Source organism: Culex pipiens, chromosome 2 (assembly GCF_016801865.2).
Source record: "Culex pipiens pallens isolate TS chromosome 2, TS_CPP_V2, whole genome shotgun sequence".
NCBI lineage: Eukaryota > Metazoa > Arthropoda > Insecta > Diptera > Culicidae > Culex > Culex pipiens.
Genome location: NC_068938.1, coordinates 221,201,986 through 221,223,424, shown reverse-complemented (window position 1 = coordinate 221,223,424; position 21,439 = coordinate 221,201,986). Strand labels below are relative to the sequence as shown.

General features: G+C 41.1%; 1 protein-coding gene across 1 annotated transcript in view; it reads right to left on the bottom strand.

Moving 5' to 3' along the window:
* LOC120426384 (cyclic AMP response element-binding protein A) overlaps positions 1–21,439 on the bottom strand; it is a 116,478-nt gene that overhangs the window by 85,104 nt on the left and 9,935 nt on the right. The window lies entirely within an intron of this gene.

Genomic DNA, 21,439 nt, shown 5'->3' with positions numbered 1-21,439 from the left:
ACCGCCGGTCGACGGTGTGACCTAACCTGTTCTGGAGCGGCCACTTGGCGCGCGATGTTCTGTGCGCGCGGAGGAATCTCAAGGCGATCAACGTCGTCGCGATGACAACACAACGCGTGTCCGTAGGATCGAAGCCTTAATTTACGACCTAGAACAACGCTAATTATAGTGATGATGCGCAAAGAAATGGAGGATGCAGCGCGCGTCGTAGCAGGCGTGTAATTACTTCTGATTTTATGATGTCTACGCGCGGTTGCTTGGATGTCCGCGTCTACCGAGAGGATTAAGTTCTTGCGGTTGAGCTAGCCTAACACTAATTGATGAGTCTTGCTCTAATCTAGATCCGTCATATTTTGACAGATGCGTTGCGTAGCAACTCATGAATGAAGCCGCACTAAGTGGAGGGTACTTTGGCAGATGGGGCTCCACCCTGCTGACAGCTAGTAATCTGGACGGTGGCAAGCTGGCCACCGCCGCGAGAGTGCGCGTCCTTCAGAGTGTCATTAAATTTAATTTGAACTGTTTTACGTGCTGTTTTGTGCCAACTCGGAGGGCAGCTGCCGAGCGGGGGCGGTTCCCTTGGTGCAACTTGAACTTCTTGGGACCGGCACAGGGTTGGGCTCTTAAGCCGAAGGCATTCGCTTGTAGACCGGGCTTGACCCCCCCCAACATGATGCTTAGATAAACAACGACCGCCGCGCTGTGCTTTCGATTGTGGCCCCATTTTGCCCGCAGTTTGGAGGTCAACCGAACTCCATGTTTGCTGCGATTGTTTAAGATTTTTGCAGTTTTGTTTGTAAACTGCTTTATTTGCGCGGTGAGCGATCCATAGGTCACTGCGATCGAATCCAAATTTTCACACCACATCGGTCAATGTTTTGACAGCGGCGATACCCTAGAACTGCACCGCCCGGGAGAGTGACGAACCAAAAGGTGCTACTGGCATTTCACACCCCCCTTTTCGAAAAAAAAAACAAGCCCCCGAAAAAAAACCCAGGTCCGGGTTCGGTGCGCGCGGCTCGGATCGGTTACATAAAACCGAACCGGCCGGCCTAATTCGGAGCACTTTTCTGCACTAATCGAACAAGACACGCACAGATTTGGGACGAAAACACGTTTCTCCCGGCATTCGCAAACAGCTGAGCTTCGATAGTTTGACAGGTTTTGAAATTTTTAGGTTGGAGTTGGACTGCGACAACACAAAGCAACGACCTTTCACTCTTCAAACAAAAAATGGTGTCAAATGAGTGCGGTTTTACTGTGCCGGCTTGTCGCGACACGGCGGCAAATTGACCGTAGAAACCGTGGAAGCCGGATCAGTGCGTTACGGTGACTTTCATTCTGACCGTGAAGTTTTGTTCCGAGTAACAGTGTTGAATTTGCTCAAAAATATTTAGTTTTTTTGGGCTGTGAAGTCGCGTTATGCGTCTCCATTAACTGATCTTTGAACACAGATTTGATGGAGAAGCATGGTTGTTAAACTGAAATATAACTCAAACAAGATGTATTGCCCTTCTAGGTGAACTCCGTTCAAGATCCATCCAGCGTGACCAGTCAACAAAAACAAACCGTTACCGTTGGGTCACTTGTAAGGATCCCCGGTGACGCAACAGTTCTGAAGATGGCAGTGCACGTGCCAACCGCAGCAAGCCGAGTGCAACCGCACCGCGTCGACCCAAAAGTGCACGGCACTCTAGATTAACCTTTTCTCGGTGAAGCGCGGCAGTGCGAATAAATTTCCCGAAAAAAATCGAAAGTTACGCGTTCGTCTTGGAATTCAACCGCGCGCAGGGAGAAACGACGGTGGAACAAAAGTGAATGTTGTCCAACCGGGCGCGTTGCGAAAGAGGCCTTTTTTCGCGCAATTTTAGTTTATAATAGGAGCAGTTAGGAGGAGGTGAGCGAAAAAAAAGTTGCTCCGCGAAAAAAAAGCCTCGCGAAAAATGTCTCGACCTGATCAAGATGCACAAGCAGAAGAAGAAGTTTAAGTGTGCGCGGACCTCCTAGATCTGGCCCGTATTGTTTCGAAGCGCCAAACCGGTTGCATAACCTACAAACACACAAACCTCCCGGTTTGCTACGATCACATTCCTGAGTGCACCGTAGGTAGGTTTCGCGCTGCAGACGGCGCGACTCCGCGATTGCTGCGATTCGATTTCGTTCTCGACACATCTCTCCCACAATGCGCGATTCCGCAAGCTTTCCTCGATCGAAGAACGTCGTCGTCGCACAAAGTGACAGCTCCAGTCACGTTTTCATCCCGATTGCTTAGACCGCGCGCTGCGATTGCCGCCTGTTGTGCGCAGAGCAGAACAGTTAGCTTCGAGGTTGCAGAATCTCGCCGGCAGATGCACGACACGCCAGAATTGAATAAACAAGATTACGGTTTTGTTGTATCCAATTAAGATCTCTCTCTCTCTCGCGGAGGAGGTGGTAGAAATCGAAAGTGAGCTTTTCACTGTCGCAACGATGCACTTTTGCTTTCGGATCAAAGTAGGTGTGTGCGCTGACGGGGGTTCTAGGAACTGACGAGATCATTTGTACAACGCCTACGTCGATCGCCACTTGTGTTGCGAATTGCGTACCAATAACTCAAAAGTCGAAATTCCGCACCCAGGTAGCCGAAGCAAAAAAGAGAAGCAGCATTAAACATTGAACCAAAGAAGAGATACAAACAATGAGATTAGCCTCAAATCGGAATGCAACATTGTATGGCCGCCGGTCGTGTTGCCAGTTTTGGCATTTTGGTGCGAAAGGTGCAGCAGCTCCGGACCGGGGTGCGCTGATTTGAAATTCGCGAAAACGGTCGATTTGCGCGAAAGATTCCGCGCGCAAGGCTTGTAACTCAACTCGACGCGCCAACAAAGATGTATATTTTTGGGTAGGTGCGCGGAACAGGCTCGAAGGGATAAACTCTCTGGAGGTCTGAATTATTCAACAGTTTAGCGAGTGAATTTAAGACCTTGTCTATGCTAATGATGCATGCAAGTTCTGTTCGCGCCCATACTAGGACAGTCGACCCGATGTCTACGGTGGTGATCCTCACCCTAAGATATGCGGGGTTCACTTTATGGACAAATTTATGAACCATCAAGCCCGACGAACTTTTCCAACTCCTCTCTCTTAATTTAGAGCGCTTAGAGTGGTGGCAAAACACGTGTGCAATGTGCAACGACGACTCTCTTCTCGCACACACAAACTTTTCACGACGGCAGTAATTCAGATGTTCACACACAGGCTAGTTTGGTGTGGTAGTAAACGAGGACTTAATGACCGTTGAAAGTGCATTTCTTCACTTCAAGCCGGTCGGTGTTGTTAGGCCAAGGTAACTTAACTACGGTGCTGATAAGAAACTAGCCGAGGTGGGGCCTTGGACTGAGTTTTGTTTTCAAAGGTGGTTTCACTGGAAATTTCCAATAATCAGTATTTTTTAATTATGTTCATGTAAATATACTAAACTTTTTATAAAACATTCAATTATGAATTTAATATACTTTATTCATCGTTATTTTAAAAACGAAAAGTCAAAATAATGTAAAAGTAAGGGAAATGTGCCCATTCCCATCATACTAAGGGGTTCATTGAAATTTACTAAACCCAAGAACACCAACCAGTAGAGCAGCTTTTTGTGAACATTTCTGTTTAATTTGACTTTAACCAAACGTTATTCCTATTCCTTTTACAAGCATTTTACAAAAATATTTCCAAAGTCTATTCTAGTCAGACGAGAATGCACTGGAGCCCACGCAATTTCTATTATCGGCTGAGCCCTTTTTTCCAGTGCACAGTGGTCCGAAACCGAAATCTAGCGTGACAAAATTGATAGCGGCCACACGTTAAGATTTAGAGCTTTGGTACCTTCGGGACAAATGATCAGGGTCAATTGGGGCATCTTTTGGTATGGTGGACATTAGGGTGGTCCAAATTTTAGGGTGGTTCAGAATTTTTATTTTGGCGGGATGATGAGATAGCGCTTTGGTGTCTTCAGAAAAGTTGTAGAGAACACCATTCTGAGCAACTTTGCTCAAGAGCACAAAGCTCTATCTTCAAACGGGAAGTTTCTAGAGCCATTTTTGTAATTTAGGTTGAAGTGTTTATGAAAAAATGAGTTTTTTGAATTTATCAACTCAGGCTTGTGTCGTAGCGAGTTGGTGTCTTCTAGACATTTGTAGAGCTTATCAAAACACACATTTATCTTTCAAGAGAGCGAAAATCGGACTTTTAAAACGAAAGTTATAGCCAAAATACGACGAAAAAGACGCCATTTTGAAATGTGAATAACTCGAAAAAGTGGTGGAGTTTGAACTCGCTCTTAGAAGCATCTGAAAGTACACATTCTAGAGTACATTTGCTGAAAATATCTCGGAGGTCTTTTTTGTTTAACTTATTTAATCTCAATTTGAAAATGAGCATTTTTTGATCATTTTTTGCCCATAACTTTTGATAGAATTGACCAAAATTCATTTTTCAAGAATAAAAATGTTCATTTTGACAAGCTCTACAATTGTCTAGAAGGGCCCAAAAATGTACAAAATGATCTAGTGGTTGTAAAAGAAGAAACAAGGTTTGGCTGAAATATTTCAGGAATCAACAAAATAATTCAGTGTGGCCAAGTGTGTGTGGCCAGTGCAGTGCGGCCAAGTGTGTGGAAATTTCAAGCGAAAACTCACGAAAAGTGGCGTTTATGGAGAAAATTTACTGGCATCACTGCCTCACTCTTACACGCGCTACTGGTGGTGTTAGTGGTAAGGCTTTTTTTCTTTATTTGCCTTCGCTTCACGATCGGTTTTCGTCAGCCTTCGACGAGAATAGGTAAATCGTCAAGTGGCTCAGGGCGTTTGTTTTTTTATAGCGCTTGCTAATGGATTACATGTTTGGGGATTATTTTTCTCGTGAAAAGCTAAAACATGTGCTCAAGAATGTATTGCTGGTAGTTGTGAGCAATTTTATATCTTAAATGCTGTGAAAACGTTAGCACAAGTGAAAACATAGTTATGGCGACTTTCGTTAAGCGTTTTAGCTCTAATCTTGGGTGTGAATGTATTTGCAATCAAAGTGATGAGAAATCGTACCTCAAGATAAAAATTTTGATCAAAAGTGCATTAAATTTGATATTATTGGCCAGTAAATGGCATAAACTTGTGTGCTTACTCGAGGTGGAGCTGTTGCTGGTAAGTTTATAGAATAAACAGTTATTTTGGAGCTTTAATCGAACAACAAACTCAGAAGAGAGGTGATTGACGAGAATAGGTATATTTCAGTAGCTAAAATTCAGTAAATAAAATGAACTTTGTTTTTAAGTATAAAAAAGTTTTTTGAAAAATCAATACTTAAAAATGCCTTATGTAAAAAATAAACTTTTTGTTTGTTGAAAAATGTTTCTATGAGTTATTAAAGAAAAATGATTATATTTTTTCAATTAATACAATTGAAAAATAATTACTAAATTCTTGAAAAATTGTAAAATAAAAGACATCCACATTTTTACAATTCCCTGAGTAAATATTCCTAATTAATCTCTTCCAAACTGACTCACCCAATCTAGCGGGATGCAACCAACGCGGATCACTCACGCAACGCACGCGTCACCGCCAACTTGGATCGCGCTCTACCTGACTCAATCTACAAACCCAGGGTGGTGACGACGACGACCACTGTGACATGTGGCCCACGGATTGGCAGTAAAAATCGAATTAATTTCCAGGGGTGAATTTTATTTTAATTTGTTCATCACGCCCGCGATCGTGTGTGGGAAAATGGTGTTCTTCACACACACCGCTACACGTTGAGCAGAGATTAAGAGTTTCGAAAAAAGTGGGCTTGAAAAACTCTGAATCAGGCTGCTATCGAGCGAGAGGTGAGAATGGAAAATCGTGAGACACGATTGGGAAAATTTCCTAACCTTTTACGATGCGCTTGTGTGCGAAAAGGTGTCATGCCACGGAAACACAGTAAGCTCTGACATCCCCCCGTTCGCAACAAGTTCATCGTTGCACACTGGCTTCCTCCGGACGACGTTGCCCATGACTAATTGGATGAAGATACCCCGGCTGATAGGGTCGACTCCGATTGCCAAAATAGTGTTTCTCTCTTGTTCATGCTTGGAGTATCAAATTTCGGCAAATCTGTTGGTTTTTGGCACACAAAAAAATCGTCCAAAGCTGATTAATTAACGAGTTAGACATGGTAAATTTAATTTCGTTACCCCCTGCCGAGTTCGGTCTGAGCTCTGATTAGATTGGAATCAAATCGGGAAAGCGGAAAAAATCAAGAAGAATTGCATTCTTAGAATGCACACCCCACACCGGTTCGCAACCGGTTTGTGACCTTCTTCTGCGGCTTATAACCTCGTACGCCGCACACACACACGTCCGGTAATGCGCGAGTTTGCATCTTCAAAAGAGTCGCATCCAGAGCGGTCTTTTACATAAATTAAGCCGGGGCAACTCCCCGCGTTTGCTATGCTAAGATGTTTGCCGGGTAGCCTGCTTGGATCCAACGACGACGAATCGCGCGTGACGCGACTCTCCGAGTGTGCCGTAACCGAGGCCTGCTAGGACCGGACCTCTCGCCGTCCAAAGTCAACGGCTACTACGATGACGGTGACGACGACGATTGGCCACAAGCGACCAGTTCCGGTTTCCGCGACTTGGCATGCAGAAGTGGAATTTTAAAAGCACCCAGGGAAAATGGGTTTAATAGTCGATGATGCAGCGCAGCCGTTGAGCCGGTAGCAGCAGCGGCTACCTGTGCTGTGCTCTGGTTTAGTGCGCTGGGCAATGAAATATTAACAGTCACGATGAATGGCTCTATTTTTTTTTTTTTTTTTTTGCTTCCCCCTTCTTGCTGCTACTCGGTGCATTTTATTGAAGGGAAACTCTATCGATCGGCGATTATGCAACGCTGTGAGAGAGTGATTTTAAGAGGAAGCTAAATTGCCGGCTAATGGTGAAATTGTGAAAATAAAAAAAAAACGCGTCACTTGGAAAAGTCAAATTTAAGCAACGTAAACAAACATTGCATCCTGCTTTTCCACTGTTTGTTTACAAATCCAAATTAGCTTCTTTTCAATGTTTTTCTCTAATTACTAGAAGCGAAGACGTTGCTGAATTGTACCGTAATATTGACCACCAGCGGCGCTCGCCATGCCAGAGTGCAGATCATGAAAAAATGGCATGGAAACCAAGAAAATAAGCTATCACTTGAGTTCATCACAAAATGAACAATAAGGGGAACCACAACCCATCTAATCCGGGTAAAAAACTATGATCTCAAGCATTAATTGAGTCACAAATATTCATTACTTCGTGATAAGTAAATGCATAAATGAAAGCTGCTGAAATTATTAAGCATTTTCGCACCAACCATTTCAAATGGTTCATCTCGGGCCGGTATATCGTTCCCCCCTAATTGCCGAGCGCAGTAAAAGTTTGATGAAAGGTGAAATATCAGATTCGGTCGCGCCTTTCATTTCTTGCCGTGGTGCCAACCCTCAGTTACGACGAAAGCACGACCAACCAAATCGCGGCGAAATCGTTCACCTGGAGTCTGCACCGTCTCTAAGTTCAACGAAAGTTGGACGATATTTTTTCTCCGGGTGGGCAACCCTATTATTGCACTCCTCCCCTCTTCACCTGCAGAGCACGAGCGTGAGAGTAATTTATGGCGTTTTCCACTTGTTGCTGGCTGTGTGTGTTTTGTCACGAACGCCAAGGTTGCTTGGATCCGGATGTTACCGTGGAGTGACTCGAGCCTGACTTGTGGGAATCTCTTGAAGCTGGTTTTTTTTTTTGTTGGTCAGAGGTCGAAGATCAGCTCAAATTAGTGGTCGACCTTGCGTTGATCTCAAGTCGGTGTTGAACATCCGAAAATCTTCCTAATTAGCAAACGTCAAATAACCAAAAACCTTCGCCAACTTGGATTCGCAACGCCGATAAGAGACGCGACGCTTTTTCATGGCCAACTTCGGCTTTTCCCCGACCGGGTCCAATCGGCGCGCCAGCGCGAGTAACAGAAGGAAAATGATTTCCAACGGTTCGTTTTCTCAAATTATGCGCGGATTAATTGGTGAGTTCTCGCGCGCGAGAATTCGTTCTGAGCGCGAGCATTAAACGATTGAAGGCGCGAACGAAATTGAGTCGTTCCGAAAAATTCTTGCTCACAATCACATTCTTAACGAGGGGGGGGCTCGACTAATTCTGGTGAGAAAACGAGACGAACTTGGTACTGGTTTCCACCTACACACTCACACACTTGTACCCGAGCTTGTTTCGAAAGCGAATCTGTTTTATTTTTTTTTTTTTCGTTTCGGCTGATTTGGCTTTTGGTGGGATTTTCACGCTGAAGCTGTGAGCTTCCAGCAAGGTTGGGCAAAGGGTGTGGGAAATTCAAGCCAACAGCTGGAAGGTAGGAAAAAGGGTTTTATCGGTGGTAATGAGATTTCAACTGGAATTTAATCGGCTCCGTTACAGTAAACTGCGCTGAATCGAAAGTTTTCAGCGCTCGGAAATTGGATACATTGTTTTTGGGGCCAAAGTGAAGATTAACTTCAATTAATTTCCACGTTTGAAAATGATTTCTCAAGGGGAGCACACGTGTGGCAAACGCGATTGCAACGTTCCATTAATCATGTGTTCACCTGTGTAGATTTACGCCGGCCCGGCCGGTTGACATCTGGGATCCAGACAAACACCGCGAGTCAATCGCGGATGCAACCGATCCGTCTTACTGGCAGTGTTTGCAGCGTTTTGCATGTAAGTTTGCTCAGGGATATTCTCATATCTGGCGTATGTGTGTGTTGTTGCACTATGCTGTTGCTGTTGGCGTCGGCCTTTTGAAGCGTGTGTCGTCCCTACTTTATGATGATTGATTACAACACTTTAGTACGGGATTACGCCGGATAATGGCTTGACGAGGCTTACAACCTAACCTTCTCTGTACCGTTTGAATTTACTCATCTTTTAAGAGCACAAAATTGATGTTATTTTGTTCCGGGTTGTTTTTGAATTACTTTCATCAAAAACACAATTTTTCATACAAAAATAAATATACAAAAAAACGCTTTTTTATTGTAAAATATAGGATTAAAAATTCTTGCAACAATTTCAGATCAAAAAACATAAAAATATTGACTCTACAATTTCGATTTTTGTGCGATTTTTCAATTTTCATTTTTTGTTCTGGATGAAACTATGTCCATGCGTTCGCTAAGTCAAAAGAAGTCATCCGGAGCGTTTGGTACGGTATGTCCACGCATCCTTCCTCCCCTGTAGATTTTGTAAAATCTAATCCGTTCACAGAATCCTCTCTGCGCTTAACACAACGTGGTAGGGCCGGCCGCTTTAATTTTTGTAATACATTTTCGGGTGTTCTCGGATGTACTGCAATTATCAATATTGACAAGAAAAGTGCTTTGAGCGTAATTTAACCACAATACTTTCCAGCATTCTTTCATCGGACTTGTTGCATTTGTGTTAGATTAGATTGGATTAGATTAGAATTCGTTATATCAATAGAAGCCATTTTGCATCATTGTTTTTCCATACAAGTTTACACACTGTTTTGGGGGCTGGGGCATACAAAATTGGGATTTTATGATACATTTGGTGTCTTCGGCAAAGTTGTAGGAACTTTTGAGAAAAAAGGTACACAGAAAAAAAATCCATTTTTATTGAACTTTTTACGATTAAAAATTAAATTCCCATCATAGGTGATTTTTGAATTCGAAATTTGTTTATATGTTTCAGTGGACTAAAAAATACATCTTTTGACGGTGCAAAATCTGGTAAGGTAGCGTTCTTTTATTACGTAACGCAAAAAAAAATGATTTTAAGGCTCCCCCCTTGTTTCCATAAAAATTTGAAAAAATGTGTGTAGCGTAACACAGTTGCCTCACTTCCCAACCAATTGCGTTACGTAATAAAAGAACGCTCCCTTAGAAGATATGAATTTTTGAAAAATAATGTTATTTTTGGAAAATATCGAAATCTGGACCAAACAAAATATTTTCAAACCAAAATCAACTTGCCTTTTTTATGTTTTGTTTCGAAGTTATAGCTTTTTTCCGATTTTTTTATACTAAAAATATATTCTTTTTTTTAAGGCTGAAAAAATATTTTTGGAAGACTGAAAAAATATTTTTTGAAAGGCGAAAAATATTTTTGAAAATCTAACAAAATTAAAAATATTTTTGAAATTTCCTAGACTTTTTAACTGGAGCTTCCAAAATCTGACAATTATTTTCTGAGATATTGCCTCACAAAAAAATCGAATCGATGAAAATGAATTTCAATAAAATTCACCTAATTAGCCTGTAACTTCAACCATTGATCCGAGTTTTCAATGTTACAAGTTGGAACTTATGCAAAATTTTCTGATCAAAATTTTCAAATCAAGCTTAATTTTTGAAAAAGACATATCAAAATATATATGTTTTATTATTTCATAAAAAGCTTGAATTTGTTTGAAAGGCTGAAAAATTGTTTTTGAAAGGCAAACATTTTTTTTTTGAAATTTTCTTTTTTTTTTCTGGAGCTTTGAAAATCCGGCAATTAGCTTCTGAGATACTGACTCACAAAAATCGAATCGATGAAAATGAATTTATATAAAATTCGCCTAATAAGCCTGAAATTTTCAACCATTGGTCCGATTAAAATGATAAATAATGATAAAAATTGAAACTTTTGCGAAATTTGCTGATCAAATTTTCAAATCAAGCTTAATTGTTGAAAAGACGTATTAAAATAGATAATTTCTAGAGTTTTTATTGAAAAGGTCCTATAAACTATTGTCTTTCATATGTTTATAGAACCTATTAAAAAAAATCTGAAATGTTATCATTTCATGAAATGCTGAAAAAATATTTTTGAAATTTCCTGGATTTTTTTTAGCTTTGAAAATCGGCAATTCGACATGGCCTTACAAAAAATCGATGAAAATGAATTTTTATAAAATTCACCTAATTAGCCTGTAATTTTCAATTATTGGTCCGATTTTCAATGTTAAAAGTTGAAACTCTTGCAAAATTTTCAAATCAAGCTTAATTTTTGAAAAGATAGAATCAAATGGAAAATTTTATTATTTCATGTTTTAAACAAAATTCATAAAAGAGCTTTTCAAAAATATATTTTTCGGAAGTGCTTTTCTTTCACTCAACTCAAAAATTCAAATTATAATTTAAAATTTTGCTAGTACATCAAAATTGCAATCAAACAAAAACCGATTCAAAAGATCGTAGAGAACCACTCGATTACAAAACAAAAGTCACATATTTAAATAAAACTCGAAATCTAGGTGAATGATAAACTAGCCAATTTATTGAAGAATTCCATGATTTCTATTAGTCTTTTTGTACGTTTTATTAAACCAACTTGGACTATCGTGCAATCATTTAAATTAAAAGGAGTGCATTGTTGTATTCCTTATTGTTGGTCAAGGTAACCAAAATTTAAATATTTTCCTAATGTAAAATAAATGTGTGAAGGCCCACTAGTTGTCTTTGAATTTTATTGAACTGTAGTATATTTTTATGACGTTGTGAAATATATGTCACAGGGTTCAATTTGAGCTAGAGCCTAAACTATGCGAATCAGAATCTGCCATAAAATCAAATTGGCCAATATTGCGTATCCTTTACTTCATGGTAAAACGGCTATTAAGCGCTGCTGGCAAGATTGAGATGAACAAAAATAAGTGAAAAGGGCAATTTAAAACCAAGTTAAAATCGCAAGTCAGGATCAGTAATTTTTTTAACATCCGTAATCTAGTTATTTAAAGTCAATTTATAACATTTTCACCAAATATCAAGCATAAACGTAACTATTTTTGAAAATGATTTTTTTAAATACCATTAACACTGCAAATGAATGACGTTCGAAACTCACCTGAAAAGAGAAGAGAAAAAAAAACAAATAAGTTAACAAGTTCAACCTTCCCGATGCATTACGCGACGATGGCAATTTAGTCCACCCTCACCTAAAAGTACCCGCACCCCACAAATCAAGTTCCCAACTAGCGAAACCCCCCAATTTCAACATCTCCAGCTGAACTTAGTGACCTTCTAAAAACTGGACCCACTCTTAAGAGATGCGTTCACTACCACCGAATCTCTTGGCCAAACCGTGTGTGCGCGCAAAAAATACCAACCCCCTTCAATGACCTCTTTCGTAGCTCCCCAAATGCATCGATGATTGCACGAGAAAAAAACACAGATTCGCAAAAAGCTCCTCTCCAAAAGCTCTCTAACGAGGTAGCGGTGCGCCCGGCGCGATGATGAGATGTGTGAGATGAGCTGATGCATATGGATCACACGAACACTCAAGCCTACTTCGATCATCATGCCGGCATCCTCATCCAAGACCACAGACAAGAGGACGTGTGACACTTCGTTTGACACTAGCGCAATCTGTTGGTCAAATAAGTAAACATTTTTTACTAAAATTCGACTGGATGGCTTGCTAGGATTTGTTCAAATTCTAGGTGATGAAATCGCTTTGTCTGTGTTCAGATATTATGCAAATTTTGTAACCTTTCCAAGATCCGCAACTCGACGTTCCCTCTCCCATCCCAGTTTTGGGACTCTGAGAACGACTGCTGTGCTGTGTGTGAGTAATTCCCTCTCACTTCAATCCCTCACATTTCTTCGTGATGAGCTAGATTTTTTCTCCATTGTCATCTAATTTAAGAGCCGGATTCCCACTTACTGACTCGGGCTGGGATTGACTGGCTCTGAGCGAGTTGCCTGCTGGGAATATCGTCTCGAGAAAGGGAATGGCTTTTTTATGTGGTCACATCTCAAATGTTTGGCTTTTTTTTTAGCTCACTTTTAAAGGTCAGTTATCATTGTTGGTCCAGCGATGTGATTTACGCCATAAATGCATAGGGTGACCACTCTCTGTACGTTAGTAAAAAAAAAAGCAGGCCTACTAGGAAAAAAATAAATTCACCTTCACCCATGACAAACTATGAACTCCCTTCTAAAAAGCCAGACAAAATCTCCCGCCCTTCAAAGGGCAATCAAATTTCCTGGATCACCGTGACCTTATCTTTTCGCATCGCTTAGCAACCGGTTCTAGGAAAAAAGAAGCACCTTCTCAACGAACAAATTACGTGTCCAAAGTGTTGTCCAATCATTTGTCACACCGCCTGTTTAGACGCGAACCCGCGTCTCGCAAGAATTTACCTCGAACAAGATGGTAGGATTAAAACCGAACAAAAACCGCCTACGTAAATCGAAGCAACCCTTGACGTCCCTAATCGTATTTTATTGAGGAAAAATTTGGGGGAAAAAACCTCCGTCAGAACGCTAGGCTACCACCACGTGCTGCGATGACGGAGTATTTATTGTGTCTCGCGGCAAAAACCTGTCGGTGAAAGAAATCCGGTTTTCGGACAGCCGCAACGCGGCGCAAGCATTCCTGAACACGGGCGAACCTAACCTCTGCAAAACATCGCGATTCGCGTGCGAGATCCACACAATTTCTGACCGATCTAACACCGCCATTGATGATCAATGTCCGACGCGCAATGTGTCGCGTGAACGCGGCTTAATTGTAGCGCGAGCGTTGTTGGGATAAACAATAATTACTCTGCAACAAAACACCGACGGCTGCGATTGCGACCGATTGCGGCGCTATTTCGGTCGCAAATGACCACCACGGTATGTGCTCACTCGTGAAAATGCGAGTACCGCCGAAAAATGTGCACTTTGAGCGCTTTCGGACACTTTGCCGGCCCGGTAAAGTTGCGAGGTGAGCACAAAAATGGCGGCTTCGCGGCGTCGCCGCGTCATCCGTCATTCGCACAACGCGCGCGAGCTGGTAATCAACAGAAACAGAAATTGGAAAATGTCACACGCAGAATGCGCGCGTAGGCGAAAGGGGTTACGCAACTCCGCAGACCTCCAGTCGTCACGGAGGTTCTGTGGTTCGAAACGGGATGTGATAACGCCGGCAGTGCGTGGGTGCGTCCGCCGCATAAAAACAGCCGGGAAAATAAACAAACTACTAAACGGGCAGGGGAGGAGTGACGAGGGAGAAAGCAAACACATGTTCTCTCAATGTTGCACTTTCTCGCTCTGATTCAGGTTTGCAGAGTCAAACAGGTGGATCGCAGTAGGCCTTCCTTGACGACGGATCGCATAATTGCGCTCCGAGGCACCTGTGTCTATGCGGCGCAGGGCTGCTGCGCGTGCACAGTGCAGGGCAATAAATATTGATGACGGATTATAAATCACGGCACCCTGGAGAATGACGTCGCGGCCGGGGCGAGATGCATTCATAAAGTGTAATTTATACAATCCTTTCCTCCTCGTGACGTCCAGGGCTGTAGACACTGTGGAGACAGCCAGAAAACAAACAACATTGAACCGGATATTCAGCGAAATTTTGACATCCCTCAAAATCTCCCCACCTTTGATACCACCACCTTGGTGCGCAGGGTTGCTGCGATGCCCGACATTCCAACCCTGGTCACGGCGTGACGCGACGCCGTGTGACGCGCTTGATCGCATCGCACTGCATGGTTACCGAGATCGGACCGAAGCATGGCATGCTACGGCGATGATGAACTAGTAAATGCTTTTACAAGCCACATGCTGGGGGCCGAGGGGCTAGCCAGTGCTGCTGCTGCTGCTAACTCAATGAAGCGTGTGTGTTTGTGTGTTGAGCTACTCACTCCCGACCGAGGGGGGAAACCTATCTTTCGCATTTATTTATCTCTAATGTAGCTTTTATAACGGTTTCCTTCTCGTCTTGATTTTTGCCTTCTTCTCCAGCGGCGCAACATTGTTGAGCGGAGTTCGGAGCTGTGTGCGAGAGGATGACGGGAGAGAACCGCGAAGCGGAGGAAATATTTCTTCCAACAACTTGAAGCAACGAGTCAGTGTGTGTTTGTAGTGGTCGAGAAGTGCGGAATTATGACGGCTTTTGAACCGGAGAAAATAGATGAAAAAAAGTCGCTGCTGTTGAAGAGAGCTTGAAGAACGGCGACCAAGGGGTGTTACGACAGAATGGCTTTGGGGAAAAGAGGAAGCTTGACACACACCGACTCACGCGAGTTAGAGTAGGCGCTGCACAGTAGAATTCACATACCAAAGTGGAAAGCAAAAAGCACACAACCACACACAAGTAGGCGCCGAATGAGAACGAAAAGAGAGAAGGAGGAGGAAAAAACCTACGTCATGATTAATTTGTGTAACCTCAATAGTCGTGTGTACAACAATAGGAAAGATGTGCAGATTTTTCTTTATTTCTTATTTTTTCGCTTTTCATCTCCACGCACACACACTCTCGTTATACGCGCGCCTGTTGCACAGTGACGACCCCCTCGTCGAAAGACGAGGAGGACGGGGACGAGGAAAAACTTTTGATTTTATCAAGGCAATTTTTCCTGAATTGATCACAGTAATTACTTGGGCTGCACGTAATTGGTTATAACCACGCGGATGGGAGGAAAAGAGCCAGCACTGCGGTGTGAATTGAATTTTTTGAAGCATATTTTGCAAATTGTTTGACCCCACGAACTAAATTCAACTCGGCGTTAAACTTTTTTAGGCTTGGTCGTATCACTTGCTTGGAGCGGATCCTAGATCTTGCACAAAAGTGTGTTCATTTGTTCATTGGAACAGTTCATCTCATGAAGTATCGATTCTCAAAATCATTTCGACTTTTTATGGGTGATTTACTGTCAGTCGGTATCAAACTACACTAGAGGGCATCCTTCTCTTAAAAGTTCTTTTAAATTTTGAAGTTTTCTGAAAAAATATGTTTTTCTCCTCGGATTTTTCGGACCAATTTTAAAGTGGTGGCCAACATAAACTTTCAAAAATATTTGCAACGGTCTAATAACAATTTTAAAAAAATAAGGTCATTTCTTGAAAAACTGGCAAAAAAAATTAATGACACAATCTAAAAAAAATAAATTACATGAACAAAATTGTCCACATCAATGAAAAAAAAATCTTTTTACTCTATCCTAATATGAATAAACCATGTGATTGCAACAAATTGCTCATCCTGCCACCGTTAATCAGAAGTTCAGAAACTTCCCAACACTCATAAGGGTCATTAATCAAGCCCTGCTCCGACATAATTGAGTCGCATGCCCTTAATTCCGCTGGGAAAATCCCTGTCGCTACGCGGACAGTAGCCAAAAGTGTCCATCAAAAAATCACAATGCATCACACTTTCTTCACACAGCGCACACAAACACAGTGAAAGTGAATTGATTTTCCCTTCATCAAACTAAACACACGCACTCACACAATGACGACGCATAATCAATCGAAGCAACAATGCTGGCGATGGTCATCAAAGCAGGCCTGCACACATACACACATGGGACGACACATTGTTTTTCGGTGGCGGATGAAAACAGAGGGAAAAGGACCGAAAATCGATTAACCACGGTGGCACCAGCAGTGTCGCACAGCCTGCTGCGATTAGTGTGCGACTAGGCTAAGGGGTGAGCAACAGTTGGTTGCTTTGGCAGCGCCGGAAGCCGGCCCGAACTCCCCCAAGGCCTACCTAGACGGACGGTCAGCCCGAGTTAATGCCCTTTTATTGGACAGTCGGATTTTTGCGACGGCACCAATTTTTATTAGATTTCAATCAGCGACACACATCCGTCACATTTGTTCTCTCTTTTTCAAGGTTTTTTTACAAAACGCAACCTTTTTTTTTTTGTTGCGCACTGTCACGTCCTGCAAATATTCGCGACACGCGACGAAAAAAGTGTCGCAAAAAATTCAGGTCCGAATTTTGGTGACGGTGTGACCGAGATGATTTATGTTTTTCTAGCGCGATAAAAGGTACAAACCAGTTTAGGTTCACAAAAAAGCTTGAAAATTGGGCGGTTTTTGTGTCACCACACACAATAGGGAAAACTAGTTTTTGAGCGAACGCGAACGCTACCGGTGGGCACTTTCCGGCGAACGTGCAGGTGTGGCCGATTATGAAATTGACCTTCTGGTAAATCTTGTTTTGGGCGAGCGAGTTGAGGTGGACCTACGAATTTGCATACTTTTAAATTTGAATAAATTTTGGCGAGTCCAGGATAAATATACATTTTATGGTGTGCAAACCTGTTCTTCACTTTTGTCTAATCAGCTAATTTTAAAAGTTCATAATGATGGACAAGAATCGATAACATCAACTAAGAAATTTCAGTTCATCAAAGCGTTGAGTGCATTCAACATTAAAAAATAAACTTCTTTATGACATTATTCAACCCACAGGCAACAATTTCTCCTGAAAATGAATTATTTTTAAAGTCGAATGAGAAAGCAAGGAAAACCAGAACCCACTGAGTGTGATTCAACACAACCAAATAACAACTATCCGAAAAGAAAACAAATCTCAACTGTATCATCTGTCCCACCCTCGACATCGCTTATTTGTCTAACTTCCCGAAAACGGTCTGCCGTTCAACTCCCCCAGTGTTTATTTCATTTCTCTCTGTTCATCATGTTTCGAAAATCAAGTGAAAAGGTGCTACAAAAATCTGATTTAAAAAAATACTAATTTATTAAAATTATCAGTTTGCTTAATTTGCTAATGACCTTAATATAAGGTTATTAAAAATGTTATTAAAAGTTTTTGAATTTGACACTAGAAGTTGAAGGGTAAGAGGGAAATAATTGTAAAAATACGATATTTCAAATTTTACGCATAATTTACCAAATTGTGAGTATTTTTGAAAAAAAAATAGAGCAGTTCTCTGAAAGAATGAACATTTCTTTAAAAAAAAATATTTGGCTGAAACTTTGTGTGTACTTTTGTATGGCCCAAGAAGTCATTTTGCATTATTGGTTCGTCCATACAAGTCTCCATATAATTTTGGCAACCGGCCTTACAAAAAAAATATTAAAATATTCAAAAATCTGTCTGAGAACGGATCTTCGGATCGATTTGGTGTCTTCGGCAAAATTGTAGGTATTGCTTAGAACTTTACAGAAAAAGATAGATACACTCTAAAAATTGTTAACGATTTTTTATTGAACTGTGCAAAACATTTTTTTTTATTCTCATTTTTGGTTATCGTTTATACCTGGGTGATGAATAGAGAGAATGCGTATCGTGATTTTCGAATGATCCCACTTTATTTACATCTACAAAGTATGAGGCTGTTCAAGCACAAGCATGACTTTTTTCTTACTGGTAAATGAGCTTTTTTATTATCAGTAGTATGTGTTTTATTTTGTCTAGTTTTTGTCATTTTTGGCTTGAAAATTGTGTGTGTTTTCAAGTTTGAAGAGGTTTTTCGTTTTTACGGGTGACGAAGAACTGCAGCGAGAGTGTAATTCTGCGATGTCGTGGATAAATTCCCTGGCTGTTTTTGGAATTCTGCAGCTTTTCCTAGTCCAGCGAAAAAACTTTGCTTATTCTAGCGAAGCTGATTCAACAAACAGAGGAGATATTCACTAAACCAGTAGGTTTTCAAATGGAATCAAACAATAAGGACAGCTTCTGGGGTGTTAGCCCATTTTAACAAAATAAGAGCGACCATAAACAATTTCCATCCATAATTATGAAAAAATGAAGATCTCGTCTTCAGCTTTCTTAAAATTTCTTGACTTCAACTTCAGGTCCTCAAAAGCAACATATTTTTCATTCTTGAAAAAAAAAATTTAATGATCGATAACAATACTCTCTACTTTTGGCGAACAGTTAATTGGTTCCACTTTGACAGTTCAAAATTGAGGCCGTTTTGCGAACCACTATTCAGCACCCAGGTTTATACGACAAAATATGCCAATTTTAATTGAGGATTATCTTTTATATGACAAAAATTCTATCTTTTTAGCTATGGCACAAGATGGTCAAAAACAGGCAGTGTTGCCAATTTTTCGAAAAAAAAAATCCTGATTTTTAAAAACGTTGGAAAAAGGCCAACTTTTTTTAAACTTTATTTTTAGATGTAAAATCAAATTTGCAATCGGAAAGTATTTTGCAGCGATTCCACGTCAAACCAGCAGGGTCATGATTAAAAGTGCTCCAATTTGGCTCAAATTTGGCATAAGAGTTCATTGGCCAAAAATAGGGTGACAAAAAAAACATTTTCGCTAAAACCACAAAAAGAGTATTAGTTTGGCTGCTAACGAAAAATAAAGATAAAAATGAATTATTATTGGATTTATTTATTTCAAAAGTTTTAGAGCGCAAAACAAATCATTCGTATTTCAACTGACGATATCGTCAAGCAGTCGATTTAACAAGTCTTTTCAATGACAATTTAAATTTAAGACAATATTTTTTGCCCTCTTAGTTTTTGGGAAATTTTTAAATAAAATTAGCATTGGCCTGGAACAGGCTTTGATAAATTATTTAAAAAAATGTGTGTTCCCTGATTTTTGAAAAAAAAAATAGGGAAGCTAAAATTTCAAATGAAATAACATTGGCCTTTAATTTTTTTTTTAGCTTTGATACGACTTGTGCTGAAGTATTTTTGATAAGTATTTATAACAAAAAACGTTACTTAATCCTCCTTTAGGTGGTTGTTGATTATTAAAGTATTTTTTTAAATGTGAAAAAATCCTTCTTCTTGCTTGAACTTGCAGACTTTTTGTCAAGACAATACATACACCTTTAAGAAAATGGCAACCCTCTGCTCGGCAATCAGACCCGGCCATTGCCGTTATATTGAAAATCACAACTAAATGATTGTAAATGTTCAATACCAAGCTGTGGGTCCTAAAACTGGGCTCAGTAGACCACACCCGGACAAAATTTGTTCAGCCAAAGCCATATTTTTAAGTGAGTATTTTTGATCAAAATCCGCACACACGCACAGACATTTCCTCAGAATTTAATTCTGAGTCGATAAGTATCAATGAAGGTGGGTCTAGGAGTTCACATTAAAAAGTTCATTTTTCGAGTGAATTTATAGCCTCTCCTTAGTGAGGGAGGTTGAATGCATTTTTGTTTAACTTTTATTTAGAAATTAACTGTAACAAATGAATAAACCTAGTTGAACAAAATTTAACTACAGTTTAGTGATGACTTTACCTCGGGTTTCCCACCAAAATCAAAGCCAATCTACAATCCATCTCTCGTGACCGGACACGCAGAGCAAAAACATATGTTGGCTCGTCTCATTACATTCCAAACCCATATGACCGCTTATCGCACCAACCGTCGGAGCGTGAAAAAAATGTTTGAATTTTTATTTTTTCGGAATGTTTAGATTACTTTTCCACAACTCCCAACTCTCAGCAAAGAAATGCAACCGGTCCGCGCTCGTTGCAAGTTCATCAAAGCAGTTTAATTCGTTCAGCAGATGGCTACTGCGATCGGTTGGGTAATCCGGCAGATGTGATGTCACACGCGTCCGTTGGTCAACGCCGCCAGCTTTGATAACTCCCTAATCTAATCACGGGCCCGGCTTTTCTTCGTTCCCCAAGTCGAAGCAATTGAATTAGGTGGGCAATTCCCGCGTGTGTTTTTGTGGGGAGCCAGACAAGTTCTGGAAAGTTACAACAACTTTTGGCTGGGACTTCAAGGTTGCCCAGCGATCAATCAGAAACCGGAACCCGAAAAGGAGATGTTCGCTCGTTATCACTTAATTAAAAATGGCCGCCGCCGGGGCGTCCAAAATGCAATTTGGCTTGTCAAAGTGGGTCGTCGTAACAGGTATCGATCGGTTTGGGGGAACGCGGGGAAGGTCACCAAAGTAAAAGTGTTACGACATTCTGGCCGCACTAGACCGCGACGACACAGGAAAACCATTGAAGGGCATACCACCGGCGTGTAATACAATAAAATGTGCAGACTGCGCGAAAGAGTGTGAACAGAATAGAAAATTGCTCTAGTTTTGAATGGGGCAGGGCCCCACATTTTTTTCACTCTAAACGCTTAATTATCCGGCCGGTAATTCATTTTGTATTATGGCATTGTTCAGGCTCGGGGCAAGTTATGATCGGAGCAAGCGTTGACAATCGAGAGTGGAACGTTGGAAAACAACTTAATTCAGACGCGATTTGGCGCGATTAATATCTAATCAGAAAGTGATTTGTTCTAGGGGATAGTAGGCCATGGGCACGTTCGACCTCGTCGTCTGGAGGGTGACATTCAACGCCTACTACGCGACTTCAAAAGGGCCGAACGATCCATCTTGGTCTGGAGTTCTTCCCGCGTGTGCAACGAAAACACATCCGATAAGGGTCTAGTACCGAACTGGTCGAGTAATCGACAAAGTGACACTCTCTGTCGACTGTCGTTGATAACCGAATTGTGGACACATTTAGACATATGGCGGAGAGTTGTCCATTAGTTCGGAACATGATAAGACCGAGAGCGAAATGTCTTCCAAGTGACATAATTTTTATTATTTGCCTCGATTGCGTCTTCCATCAAGCTGCGGGCACTGGCCCAAATTTTGCAGCGTTTATCAAAAAAATAAAATAAAGGTAACTCGCGAAAAAAAACCAAACGAAACAATTCGC